Source organism: Pantherophis guttatus, chromosome 4 (assembly GCF_059756535.1).
Source record: "Pantherophis guttatus breed Tessera chromosome 4, ASM5975653v1, whole genome shotgun sequence".
NCBI lineage: Eukaryota > Metazoa > Chordata > Lepidosauria > Squamata > Colubridae > Pantherophis > Pantherophis guttatus.
In genome coordinates this window covers 58,797,605-58,811,773 of record NC_142066.1, presented here as the reverse complement: position 1 = coordinate 58,811,773, position 14,169 = coordinate 58,797,605, and positions in this window count along the sequence as shown.

Sequence of the window (14,169 nt, the reverse complement as noted above, 5' to 3'; positions counted from 1 at the left end):
AGTTTATATTTAAGACATCCACACAGTTGAGTAACTTGGGTGTTTCTTACCAAAACATAGTATTTGTATACTCTTCCTTCTCAACTGATTACAACTAATGTTGTGGTTTAGACATCTATGTTCTTGATGTTAAATAGAGTTTGGGACAACCCTGTACAGACTGGGATAGATAGCTTATTCTATCAAAGTATGTAATTTAGTTTATAGAGGGGTTTTTCCCATGTTTACCAAAAGCCTAAACTTACCAAAAGCTTACTAAATTTCCCTCACAAATGGTATTCTCAGGTGTCTTCTCCAATACAAAAATTCTCTCCTGGAATAATGTTATTGCTAATATTTAATTCTTTTTCCTAGAAATCTTTAGCAAATTGCTCTCCAGAGGAATCCACTATTAGCTTCGTGTATCCCTAATGTTATGCACTTGAAAATGACAAAGATCAAAAGCATTTTTGTATGAAAAATCTTTGTTATGTTTATGCCATCTGACTCTGTTTGGAGACTTGTGATTAGACAAATCTATATTTTTAAAAAGTGCAAAACCACAAATTCTTCAAGAATAAAATAATTCATTGCTGCCTCCATACTACATAGCATGTAACATTTGGCATAACTGCAGGCTTTTAAACAGCTTTCCACCTATAAGACGATTTAGCTTTGGGTAGAAAAGGAGGAGCATCTTTCAGTTGTGTCATAAGAGATGGAGCAACTTGATTTCTTTTTATTTCAGGAATGACTATAAAGTCAGCCTTTCATTCCTGCTTTCAGCTTTCAGATAAACTGGCGCCTCTATGTGGCACATGGCAGCAACTGAAACTCCTGGAATTGCAGGAAACAATATCTTTAGACAGCTCTTTATATCTTGTTGAAAATTTCTGCCAAAATATACACTATAACCCACAAGCTGTTGTGATCACATTTATACTGTATCTGATAAAATTCAAATTAGTTTTTAAAAACCTAAAAATCTATAAAATTGTCAGTTCTAAGAAAATACAAGGAGACCTATATTATTGTAACTTGGCTTCACTCATCAAAAAGCAAAATTCAGGGTAACAGATTTTATTATAATATATAAGCTTTTGTGAAGTACAGCTTGCTTCATCAGATGCCTGGAATATCTATACTTATGTAGGATTTGAAAGTCTCAAAAGGCCATAGTATACGGGAATGATACAAAGAGGACCTGGAAGGGCATTTTAATCCACGCGAGCAAAATTTGAGGTTTCTGGGGGTTTGGGTTTCAGTTTGGGGTTGTAAGCAGGCAGTTTTGTAAATCTGAACTAAACAAATTCAGGTCTTATGCTATTGTTTCCCTCCTCAAAATGGGAGAATCCCATGCTGTCATTTCCAGCAATTGTGCCACCAAACATTTGAGGGAATGCTGGGTTACACAAAAAGATTTTTGAACCACAAATGGTCACCTTCCTCTTAAAGCAAATGGAGACATATACTCTTCTATTGGAACTTCTAATTTACCTTAATTTCATCTGCAAGAATTTCATCTGTGTGAAAAAGCATTATGGAAATTAAGAAAAGGGGCAATTCTGCAATTCTGTTCGCATTCTGTAAAACAAAAGGTACAATAAAGCACCTCGGTTATTTTTTGTCTGCATAACAAATATGCACATAATAATTGGCTCAATTTAATGTACGTGTGTTCACCTCTTTTATCAGAATTCTTTTTTGCTCTCTACAATATGGCCATCTGCTGGATCGTATTAAGTAGTGTAATTCCACAAAAACAAATCTGTTTGTTAGATCAGATCAGATTCTTTTCACTCCAGTAGCTTTATTTCACAGAGGCTACCTAGCTGCATTTAGTCCACAAATATGGATAGGTAGAGGAATGATCTTCTTCCACTAATGTATGTAATCTGGCATCTGGTATTTAAGGTAAGCTGCTTATGTTTCAGGAGAAAAAAACCCCTCAACCTTTAAGGCTGTAGCCATTCATATCCCAGTTCTCTTTTAAACTGACAAAGTAAGTAGCAGATTTGGGTTTTTACCAATATGACATGTAAAAGAGTGCTTCCATTTATTAGACCAAATAACTAGTTTGTCCCAGATGAATAGATGTTGTTGATCATTTCACAATGGCAACAATGTCTTCGTTCACTCACTGTCGACTGAGAATCTCCACCTCCTCACTAATCTTTTCCTGTTACTTGTCAGAAGTAATATCTTCAGACCTGGTGTACTGTCCAGTTCACCTGCTGAATTTTATTTAGCTGTAGACAAACCCTTCCACTCCAGTTGGCTATTGTACCTCTTCCCTTCTGGCCATTGATTCCCATCTTTCATTTTTAAAAAATCTAGTTCATCAGTATAATTATCCAAAATATTTTTTTAAAATCTGGTTCAATGATGGAACAATGAAATGGTAGAATTCCCCCCACCCACGGCAACATTGACAAAAACTCTATGATATCCCCCTTCCAGTAATCAGTGTAAGAATGGTAAAAAAAAAAGTAAAAAACAAACAAACATGTATTCTGATGCATACACTAGATAGGAAGGTGTCATGACAAGGCACTTAACGAAGCTGGCTCATTCAAAAGTATATCAATGGAAATCTAATATCCTCAAAGTCCTTTACTTCTATGAAAGTAAAGCAGCAGGTGTTTGCTATATAAACACAGATGAGACAGTTAAAGAAGCAAGAGAACCCATCCATTGGGGACTGTGATAAATGTGTTCCAAATTAAACTTCATTGTAGCTGGAGGGCAAGAAAGTGCTAAGATCCAGAATGGAATTCCTTAACCCAGCTACATTTCCAGTTGGTTTACTTGTAGGAGTTGAGCATCTTAAGGCTGCTAAGAAAATACCTTAATTTCTGTGGATCAGATACAATTTTCACCTTTCATGATTTTACAGTTCTCTATCATATCTCTCTTTGCCTCTTGTGCTCTTTGCAAAATGAAACAAATACATTACATATTGGGATTTTTCCTTATAGTGACAGTGCTCTGATCTTCTAATAATTTGTCTGTATTCCAGTTGATGTGTAAACTACTTAAAAAGTCCCAGTCCCAGGATTGATCATTGGAAGTCCCACATTTTACATTTTGGGAGGGGGAAACCATGGAGAACTCATGAGCACTACAGAATAGATAAATTGAGATTCGACCGGAAGCGTCGTGGCAAGACAGTTGGGGAATAGCAGGCTATGATAAGCCTTGCAAAACCCTGGGCTGAGAAGCCGCTGTCGAGGGGTCTTCAGACCAGATCTGCCCTGTAGGGACGGAGAAGAAGGAGAGGCACCTCGGATGACCAAGAGGTACAGGCAAGTTCCTCGGAGGTCAGAGGAAACTCTTTGACTCGGCAGCGGGGATGGCGGCCATTGTGGCCATCATTAAGCTGGGACAACCGGACCAAGTTTTGAGCAGGAGTGGTGATTTGAAAGGAATACTGAAGCCAGGTGAGTGATTGCCAGCTCATAGGCAAAAAAGGAAGATTTTTAAATTTGTTAAAGGTGCCCCAGTGAAATAACAGCAGCTAATGGGTGTGGGGGCAATGAAGGAAGAAGAGTAAAGTGGAAGTTTAAAGTGGCAAAGCCCGAAAAGAAAATTGATTTTTGGACTAAAATGTGTGGAGATAATAAAAAAATTAGAAGAAACAAAAACCCATAATAGGTGTGAAAAGGATTGGAAAAAATTTAAAAAGATCCCGGTTGATTGTTGAAGAAAGAACAAAGAGAAACTTAAAATTAAAGCCCTGTAATAGAAGATTTTTTCTTTAAAAAGAAAAAAGAAAAAAACGGATGTTGGAATTTGGATTTGGATTCTAAATTAACAGTGGGAAAATAAGAAAGAGGAAAAAGGGATGGGAAGTAATGGGAAATATAGGGCAAAAGAGTTCAGGACTTTAAAATGAAAAAAAATGGGGGGGGGAGAAGAAAAAGAAAAAAATGGAAGAAAGGGAGAAAGAAATAATTGATGGAAAGGGAAAAGAGAAATGCATTGTATACATTTAGAATAAAAAATGAATTGAAGTAAGCTTTCTAGATATGAATTTTAGAAAATGCAACAGTTGAGATTGTAATACTTGGATTGTATTTAATTGTAATAATGAAATTAATTAAAATATTGGAAATTAAACTGAAAATTAATTTTGTTTAAATTAAGTATAAAGCAATGGAAAATTACCTTGATTTATAAATGAATTGAAATAAGATATAGAAACAGAAATAAATTTAATATATGAGATTGTAATATTTGGAATATCTTTAACTGCAACTATGGAAACTGAAATAATTGGAATATTTTTAATCGTAATTTTGGAATTTAACAAAAAAATTGGAAATTATATTGTATCATGAATTAATTAGATTTACTGCTCAATTAGAAGTGAAGATATTGTTGAAGAGGTATAAAGAGGAGTGGGTTTTACTTACCTTTACTACCGGTTTGCAATGGGGCCGCCCGCATGCACTTGCTTTGCTCACACGTGCGCACGCTTCTGCATATGCAGAATGACCCCGATGTCATTCTAATGACTTTGGGGTCTGTAAAGCCTCCCGCCAGTTTTACTACAGGTTCTATAGAACCAGTGCGAACCGGGGCAACCCACCATTGGGTATAAATATATATATATTTGAAAAAGTAATTGAAAATTGGATTTAAGACTTAAGAAAATGTACTGTGCAAAGTAATTTGGTTTATTGTTTAATAAGAAGAGATCACATATATATTTGAAAAAGCAATGGAAAAGAAATAAAGGAGTGTAATGTTATATATTTAAGTGACTTTTAGTAAGATATTGGATTGTAATATCTGGAAAAGTTGACAAAGAAAAGTGTAATTAGAATAAGGGAATCTAGGGAAATATGGGGAATTAAATTATGTTGTGAGATTTTAAAGTTAAGGGTTTTAACTTGGAGAAAAAAAGGGAAAAAATTGAATTTGATTAAGATTAGAAATTAGGGCGAAGGTAACATTGGTTAATAAAAACTAGAGAGAAAGATTATTATGGCAAAAAGTGAAATATATAAATTGTGTTGAAGATGACCAAAAAATTGTATACATATGTGTTTCGGCCAATACTCTGTTCAGAAAAAATGCAATGTATGTTTGTGTAAAAAATAAAAAAAAACTTTTACAAAAAAAAAAAGAATAGATAAATTGCACAGGTTTATTCAATCACTTTGAATACACTTGTCTTAAGCCCAGCACACCTAATTAAAGATACATATCACTGATCAGACTGATATTTCCAAATAATATAAGTAGAGAAGTTACATAAAGTAAAATCACCTGGTTACCAAAAGATTTTTGCAGTTTGCTAATTCATGTAGATTTCCCAATGTAGAAAATAGCAAGAGAAGTGGCAGTTAAAAAGCAGTAAATAAAATAGCTGGCTAGGCAATAGAGAGGCTCATACATAACACCTTTACTTCCATCTTACAAGGCTCTTCTTGTCTCCTATTAACTTACAAATGTTGGATTCTAAACAGCTGATTTTCATGAGTTTTGCACTACAAAAGCCGTTTCAGCTTTAAAAGACAATTTGGAGAATTCTTAATCATAGTTTGTTTCTTGAATCTGAATATTTTTATTCATCAGTTACACTTTGATATCCTCTGGCCTTTGGTATAACAGTTTTAATCCATCCCAAAGGTGCTTTTTCAAGAGGCAACTGGACTTCCTGATTTTTCTTTGAACACATTTTGCTTCTCATCCAAGAAGCTTCTTCAGCTCTGAGATGAGAAGTGAAACGTCTTCAAAGAAAAACCAGAAAGTCCAGTTGCCTCTTGAAAAAGCATCTTTGGGACAACCATGACCTGGATGACTGAGAATCTTCACAGACATTCACTTTTAATCCATGCACTTCTCCATTTAGATGGGTGTACGAGATCTCATTAGACTGAATTTTCAATTAAATTACTGGCAGAAGAGTAACTATAAAATCTGTAGTATTAGTTAACTATAATGGCTGCATGTAGCTAATTTATATAGAGATGAAGGCAGTTATAGGCTGCCTCCTGGTGGTCACCTAATGTGTAAAACCAAAAGGAACAATGAATTTGCTCCCTAATAACCTATAATTATATAGGTAATCGTTGACTTAGGATCACAATTGAGCTCAAAATTTCTGTTGCTAAGTGAAACAGTTGTTCAGTGAATTTTGCCCCATTTTGTGACCTTTCTTGCCACAGTTGTTAAGTTAGTAACAAGACTGTTATGTGAATCTGGCTTCCCTATTAACTTTGCTTGTCAGAAGGTCGTAAAAGGGGATCACATGATCCTGGGACATTGCAACAATCATAAATATGACCAGTTGCCTAGCATTTGAATTTTGATCACATGACCATGGAGGCACTACAATAAGTGTGAAAAACAGTAATGTCAATTTTTCAGTGTCGTAACTTCGAATGGTCAATAAATGTAAGTTTAGTGTAAGTTTATCTATATTCACTGAGAATACTAGAAAATGCTGTTAAAAACAAAGAATTGGGTAAATGGCTACAAGCATCTCTGGTAAAAACATGGATACTATTACAACGTGAAGTTAGTCATATCTCCCTGCTATCCTGTCACATATGTTATCTAGCCACAATGTTTATTCTAGTTGACAGGAGACCAAGAGGATACAGATATAACACAGGATTTTCCAAGTTTCCTATAGAAAAGATGGGCTACTGCTCAGTTGTTCAAAGAAGAAATAGAAAGCTACAGACCTAATGTAAACTATTCTGGGGAAAAGGAGAAATTGAGGGGTAATGGCTGGCGGAACAATATGGCTTTTAGCTAGTGTCAGCTGTTCACATTTTGCTGTTTTCAGAAGAGCTCTGGACAAGATTCTTGAAGTGATCATAAGTGGACAATGGTCCAATAATACACTGAATGAAGAAAAGGCCTGCTATGCCAGGCAGAGTAATTAACCACCTTACTTATCTCAGATTATAAAGTAGGGGTTGCGTGTAGAAATAGCATATTCAGCTAATACTAGACTACCCACAGTCACTTGCACTTAGACTTATATACCGTTTGACAGTGCTTTACAGCCCTCTCTAAGTGGTTTACAGAGTCATCATATTGGCCCCCAACAGGTCCTCATTTTATCGATCTCGGAAGGATGGAAGGCTGAGGTGTCTGCCTGGTACTACTGCAGAAAAGAGGTGCATTGTTAAGATAGTTAAGAATGTTAATAAAAACTGAAGATGATGTTGCAAATGTTGGCACTAATGACCTGTCTGTACACCTTGGCACTAATGACTTGTCTAAAAAAGATGTAATTTCTGTACAGAATGATTTCCAAAACATGGAGCAGGAACTTAGCAGTATAGGCTGTAGTCTTACTTTTTCAGAAGTTTTACCTGTATATAAAGAGCAAAAAGGAAAAGGCCAGCGTATAATAGAGTTCAATGCGTGGTTAAAGGAGTGGTGTAAATGGTTATGTTAGTCATGATGTTTGCAGCTGATTTGATGAAAAGCTGTACAAAATAGATGGTTTGTATCATCCTTGATTAATTTCCATCCATTGCTTCTTGGCCTGCCTTCAGGTTCTTTGGAAAATAGGTTGACCCCCTTTTCTTTGTGGCAGCCCCTTAGATATTGGAACATTGCTATCGGCTCACCTGTAGTCCTTCTTTTCATTAAACTAGACATACCCATTTCCTGAAATTGTTTTTTTCTAGGTTCCACTGCTGGCTCATATTTAAATGATTGTCCACTGGGATTCCAAGATCCCTCCCATGGTTACTACTGTTGAACCAAGTACAACACCTGTGCATTTGGTTTTTCTTGCCTAAATGTATAACCTTACTTTTTTCATCATTGAATTTCATTTTGGTAGATAGGGCCCAATGTTCAAGTCTGTCAAGATCCTTCTGTATCTTAAACCTACCTTCTGGATTGTTGACTATTCCTGCCAGCTTAGTGTCATTTGCAAATTTGATGAATTCCCTATTAACCTCTCATTTTTTTATTTTTACCAATAACTCAAGTATTTGGTGAATATACCAAACACTGCTTCCTTCTCCTATTTTCCCCACAACAACTATCCTTGAGATAGGTTGGTCTGAGAGGGAATGACTGGCCCAAAGTCATCCAGCTAATTTTTCATGCCTAAGTCAGGACTAAAATTCACAATCTACTGGTGTCTAGGCTACCAACTTATCTATCCTTTTCCCTGCATATACATTATACAATATTTTTTTCCTCATCCTAAAGAATTTTTTGCATATTGCATTTTTGTTGCAAGAATTCTTTTATGCATTTTTTTTCTTCCACAGACTCCCATCCTTTCCTGTAGTCATTCTAATTTTATTCTTTTTTTTAATTAATTTTTTTTATTTTTTCCAACATAAACATAAAAATTTTTTTAAGAACAAAGTCTTGGTCCAGTCACAAATGGGTACTCTAATTTAACAAATGAGAACAAACAATTTTAACATAAATTCCAATATCTTAATAAATCTTTCTATTATCTCATCAGACATCCTAATCTCCTACTAAGGCAGAGCTCATTTTTATATGCAATTATAAATTCAATTATAAATCAAAATTCAATACCGCTTTATCTAAATTTTTTATCCCTTGCTCCTTTTAGCAACAACATTAAACACAAAGACAACCTATTCTATTAATCTATATATTTACCTTACAATTTTATCACCATAAATCTTAAATTCCAAAAGTATACAACTCACTTTTTATTTCAATTTATTAATCAAAATTTATTTCTATTTTTCTCGTTTTTTAAACTAAATTCATCCTATCATGTTCTTAAACTTTTACACAGAGATCTCAAAATTTACCATTTCATTTTAATTATCACCCAACATTTTCTTTTTCACCCTTTATTAATAATTATTCTTCAGTATATTCTCCTCATTCTCCTCCATTACTCCATCTATTATTTGGCTGATTTCCAGCATAGCATATTTTGGCTGAGTTTTCAGCATATTCTCCTCCATAACTCCCCCTTTTATTTGGCTGATTAACAGCATTCTCCTCCTTAACTCCACCTATTATTTGGCTGATTTCTCAGCATATTCTCCTCCATTAACTCCAACTTCTATTCTGCTAACTTATTAAAAATTTCTTTTTCCATATGTTATCTATTAATCCACTATTTCCAACTATACTCTTCCAGGGTGTATCCCCAATTATTTCTTAATATTAACATTTCCAACATGTGTTAAATGCAATCACAATTATAACTTCCATCCATTATAACTACCTTAGTACATCATCTAAAATCTTTAACAATTGATCATCATTATCATCCACCATTTTGTTATCAAATTAAAACTAAAACATGTTAAAACAAGTTATGCTTTTATGAACATATCACTTTTAGTCACCTTAGGTTCCCATTTCTGTTTTTATTATATCTCTATCTTTATTTACCATAAACACTTCTTGTTTTTATTTAAAGCTCATTTAAATTTTGAACCATTTAAACAATTAAACATTCAAACATTGCTATCTAATTTATCTATTTTGCTTCTTCTTTTCCTTATCTGTCCATATGCACTTCAATTCAAAGTCAATACTTCCACGCTTAAAACTCTGCATATCCTTTTTAATTCTATTATAAAGTCTGTTTCCAGTAAAACATCAGCTTCTCCACTTCTGTTCCAGTGCCAAGCCTTTTGTTGCTACGCCAGTTAGTTAGAAGTTTATTAGTCATTGTATTTCTTCTTTCTTTGTAAAGCCATCAAATGACAGAATAGGAATCTCCAAAGTTCAAAAAACCATAGTTTTTTCCCCCAAAGTAATCCAAAATATGTAACAAGACAAATAGGTTCTTTTCAGAAAAAAACAAGTTTTCACAATCAACACTTTCACTTAGTCACAGCTTCAATCGCCATTTAATTAATTAATTAAATTTTGAAACATTTATGTAGCAATCCATTTGATCTCTTTGTCTGGCTTTTAAAGGTGGCAAGTCCTTAATTATCGCTTTTCTCTTTTCAAGTTCATTTCGGTTTTAGCAAGAAAGTTCAAATATCCAGCTCTATTTAATTAATAAGCAGTTCCCTCCAATCAATCAGTGGTGGAATAAAGTTCTTAAAGGGTTTAAAACTTCTTTCCTTTTTTTTTTTCAAAATCCTCACGTCCCTCAGATCTTCAGCCGCTAGGTAAGGCTGGGGGTCTTATTTATAAATATCCTCATTAACGTGTTGTTTCTTGCCTGGGCTGGTGTCACTCACCCGGCTCTGAAGCACATCATCTTTTCTTCCTTCCTCCTGCACTTTGCTTGTCCCAATTTGTTGCAGTCTCGAGGCAGCCACCATGGCTGCTGTCCCCTGCTGCTGACAGATTGCCTCCGGCCTCTGAGGAACTTGCCCATTCCTCTCGGCTGCCCAAGGGGTCTCTCTCTTTCCCCTGTCCCTTCAGGACAGGGTAGGTCTGCAGACCTGTCAGCGGCGGTTAGCCAGTCGGGGTTTTGGCGGAGCTCATAAGAGCCTCATTTCCCCGACTGCATCCCCGCGACGCCAAACCGGAAGCATGCCACACACCCCTCACACACCCCTCACATGCATGCATGTGCGACAACCCCCTGCGTATGCATGCACATGTCTTACATTCACCCTGCCCCCCCCCACATCCCAAAAATCAGGTGACTGGCAGGAGGCGCGCGCACATGCGTGGTGAAGCTGAGCTGGGTGACGGCTTGAGTGCCCACAGAGAGGGCTCTGTGTGCCAGCTGTGGCATGCGTGCGATAGGTTCACCATCACGGTCCTAGGTGCTTGTCTGAGCTAATCTGGCTTTCATCCTGTGTTGGATCTTGGGTGAGGGACTGCTTCTAATCCTAACACTCTGCTTTTATTAGCTGGCAAACCTTACTGCAAGCAATTTTGAAATATCCTGTCTTGAATAGATTTCTGCCTGCAGTATTTGTTTTGCTTATGAATAAAGCCATTTAGAGAGTTGGCTTCTTCTTTCAATAAGCTCTTTATCTCTTAAGTGCTGGCATCTGCTGTGGACTATTAAGAAAGACTTGGAGGCAGTTTCCTGCCTCTAAAAAACATGTTTCTTCATTTCTCATTTAGGCAAATATAATATTCTGCCGTTTTTAATAGTCCTCAAAATATTTCATTCTTCTAGGAGTGGGGGGCTTCCCACAGCAGCTTCTCCTCCTCAAGCAAAATGGGCCAAAAAAGAGATTGAATTGACTTTGAAAAGTCAAAAAATGTAAAAAGTCTTTCAGAGGGATGCAACACTCTTGAAATTGCTAAGATATTGGGGCGTGGTCACAGAATCATCAAACGTTTTGTTGCAAATAGTCAACAGGTTCCTAAGAAATGTTGAGAGAAAAAAAGATGCACATTAACTGCCAAAGATTTGAGAAGAATCAAACGTGAAGCTATCAGGAACCATTATCCTCCAATGCTGTCATATTCCAGAACCGCAACCTACCTGGAGGGCCCAGAAGTACAAGGTGTTCAGTGCTCAGAGACATGGCCATGGTAAGGAAGATTGAAATCCAACCACCACTGAACAAGACACATAGATTGAAATGGCAAGACTGGGCCAAATCTTACCGACAACAGATGACAGATTTTTCAAAGGATTTATGGACTGAGGACTCTTGATGGACCAGTAAAGGCCTTAAAGATGAAAGAATAATAACATGGCCTCCTTCCTCACTTGACCCTATTGAGAACTTGTGGGCCCTTCTTAAACGGGAGATTTATGGTGAAGGAAAACAGTACACCTCTCTGAACAGTGTACTCTGGGAGGCTGTAGTTGCTGTTGCACAAAAAATTGATTGTCAACAGATCAAGAAACTGACAGATTCCATGAATGAGAGCTTATGACTGTTATTGAGAAGAAGGGTGGCTATATTGGCCACTGATTTTTTTTTAATGTCAGAAATGCTTATCTGTACATTTTGAGTTGTTTGTTTATTATTCTTACTTTAACAGATGAAAATAAATCAGTGAGATAGAAAATTTTCATTTTTCATTTAGTTGCATAATAATTCTGGACACTAACAGTTGTCCAATAAACATATAGATATAGATATGAATATCTATATGTGCACATATAAATATTCTCCTAAGAAAGCCAAAACCTTGCTTTTACTTTCTTAAAAGTAAACTTACTTTCAAGGTTGACTCAGCTTTCCATCCTTCCGAGGTAGGTAAAATGAGGACCCGGTTTGTGGGGGCAATAAGCTAACTTTATATAAAATAGAACACCGCTTAGGGGGGCCAAAAAGCCCTACTAAGCAGGTATATACAAAAGTATGAAGGCTATTACTTAATGCATTGTAAGCCGGCCTGAGTCTCCAGAGAAGGGCGGCATATAAATCGAACAAACAAACAAACAAACAAACAAACAAACAAACAAACAAATAAATAAATAAATAAATATTCAGATTTGAGATTTACTAACATTTTGAATTGACCAAGAGCACTGTAGTTGTTCAATAATAAAATTAATCCTCAAAAATACAACTTGCCTAATAATTGTGCTTACAATGTATACATCCTAAGCATAATAAATGATACCAATTCATACTTTGTCTTACATTTTAATCTTTTCATTCATAATTAACCTTCACTGCCTGCACGTAATTATATCTCCACTCCACAGTTTAACAATACTTTATTGAGATCTATTATACCCTTTTTCTTTTAATTTCACAAACATAGCATATATTTTTCTTTCATTCTTTAATCTATATAAAAAAAGAAAAATAGTTATTTATTTAAAATATTTAAAAAGAACAGGATTATTAATACCTTGCTTCTCTTAGATTGTTTAAACTCATGGTCTTTACCATTTGCTTCCCTAACATTCTGAGTCATAATTTTCCCTATGCCATGGGTGTCATCAGAAAGACGATAACAATATTAACCTCCAATGCCTACCATGACTTTGGTCAATTTAGGCTTTCATGCAATGTTTTTAATACAATAGAGGAGTGCCAAGATTTAGTTATACACATGACATTTATAATACTCCATAATGGTAAGAACACTACTAATTAGCTTTAACAAATTTTAACCAGTTTGTCCACAATTTCAACCAAACCTAGTTTTATCCAAAACATGCTCACACTATTTTTACGTAAGCTTGAGTTTCTATCCTAGAGATTATATTTATTTATTTGTAACTTTTATTGGCCTTTTATTGGTACTATCATAAAGATAAAAATTATATAACCTAAAAGGCATAAATAAGTTAATACAAAAAGCCAAGCGTTGCAGCTCAATTAAAAGATGGGGTGGGCAGGAACAGGATGGTGGGAGGAGGTGGGATCTTTTGTTAATCAATCAACCACCTGCACTATGATGCTTCCCCATTGGAGCCCCAAGCTAAGTAGCAGAGCCAGGTTTTTAGACTCTTCTGAAAGATCAGGGGGGTCAGGGCTGACCTCACACTGGGGGGCAAGATATTCCGCAAGGCAAGTGCAATAGCAGAGATGGTCTTTCCTTTAGACCAGGAGTGTTAAACTCAAGGCCGGATCCCCATGCCCTGTTTTGGCCAGCAAAGTACTGCAGAAGGCTGTGCAGGCCAAGGACGGGCCACAGAGGAGTCGCATGAAGCCATCCTGCTCCCCGTTTTGGCTGGCAAAATGCTGCAGGAAGCCGTCCAGGCCAAGAACAGGACATAGGGGGCTCGTGCAGTCCCCCCACGCCCCATTTTGGCTGGCAAAGTGCTGCAGGAGATCTTGCAGGCCGAGAACAGGGCACAGGGGAGATCACGTGATGCTCCCCACACCCTGTTTGGCCAGCAGGGTGCTGCAGGAGGCATTACAAGAAATGTTGCAAGAGATGTTGGGGTTTAAATCAACCACAAAGCTCACAAAATGGATAAAACGGGAATAAGGATTTGGAATAAAGAGGCAACACAAATGTAGTTACTTAAGATTTTTTTTAAAAATGCACATGAAAAAGAGTTGACAATTGCATTATATCACCCTTCCAGGTATCTTTTGCAAGACTCAACAGACAGTCATCCTCAAAAGTATCCAAGTAACTGGAAAGGCAGTTAACTGCACTCAGTATTTCAGACAAGTATATCACAACATATTTCTGCATTTCTTAGAGGCATTCAATCCCTTAGTAGCCTACTTTTTTTTAAATACTACTGTAGTAACCATGTTGAGTAATAGCTTAATTAAGAAAAAAAATAACATAAGCAACTAGCTGAGCTAGAACATTTCCTTTGCCTAAACATGCATTGCCACCTTCAAAATACCATGT